Source organism: Podarcis bocagei (assembly GCF_964188305.1).
Source record: "Podarcis bocagei genome assembly, chromosome: 9".
NCBI classification, from domain to species: Eukaryota; Metazoa; Chordata; class Lepidosauria; order Squamata; family Lacertidae; genus Podarcis; species Podarcis bocagei.
The window spans coordinates 28,062,966-28,063,888 of record NC_138134.1 but is presented as its reverse complement, the minus strand read 5'-3'; the positions used below and the strand labels follow the sequence as shown (position 1 = coordinate 28,063,888).

General features: G+C 41.9%; 1 long non-coding RNA gene across 6 annotated transcripts in view; it reads left to right on the top strand.

Annotated features, from left to right (window-relative positions):
- The first annotated feature begins 410 nt into the window (after positions 1 to 410).
- The window catches only part of LOC308595167, a 109,646-nt gene continuing 109,133 nt past the window's right edge, over positions 411 to 923 (top strand). For all 6 annotated transcript variants that reach the window (XR_014011824.1, XR_014011825.1, XR_014011826.1 and 3 more), the window contains exon 1: positions 411 to 855. This is a non-coding gene — a long non-coding RNA (uncharacterized lncRNA). The remainder of the gene's footprint in view (positions 856 to 923) is intronic.

Below are 923 nucleotides of genomic sequence, written 5' to 3'. Positions count from 1 at the left end.
ACGTCACGCGTCGTTTCGCTACGCCCCCTGGAGGCCGCGCGCTACCCCTGCAGGATTCTGAGGTAAATTCTGAGGTAGATTCGAAAAGTTGGAATAACCGTCATTTTAGATGTTCGTTAAACGGATTTTGTCACCTGGGGAGTTGTAGAGCAAAGCACCTGAGTTTTTTTAATTGTGTCAGATTCATTTGCCCGAAGGTGGTTCTTGTTCTTGGTCTATTTTGCCTTTTAAGACCCAAGCCGCCTCAAGGCTGGTGGCACTGTGCAAAATAAGAAATCCCAGATTGAAACATTAATGCAGTAAGTATATAAGAATTCATGGAACAGAATCAGATTGAAATTCTGCCAGCCATTAAACCAGTATGTAATAATAATAATAATAATGCCTTTTTTTTTCTTAGTCAGTGAAGGGGTACAGTTAGGGTTACCCCAGAAAGCCCTAAAAACTGTTTGTGAATTCCCCCCCCCCCCCGCCGGGCCTCGGCGTACGCATTTTTAAAACTGAATATTCCTCTAAGACAAAAAGCACGAGCTAAGCAGTCCTCTCTGTAACAAAAACGCTGTAACAAACCTACAGCTGAGAACAGTAAAGCTTTTCGCTTCCCAGATCCAAGATAACCTTGTCCTGGTACATTGACTTGCAACATACTTCCGGGAACAGAGCCAGAGAACGAAAAGCAACATTTCTATGTAAGAATCTGTGAAGGCGGAGAGGAAAAAAGGGGTTTGAAAAAAGGATAAAACCTGCTTGTAAAACCCTAACTGTACCCCTTCATTAGAACTCGACGGAACTCAGATCTGGCACCTCTCAGGTGGGTGCCATTGCCATTATAAGAGAACAAGGGAGAAGTTCATGGTGAGTTCCGGCACCTTTTTTTCTAGAAAATAGCATTAATAATAATAATAATAATAATAATAATAATA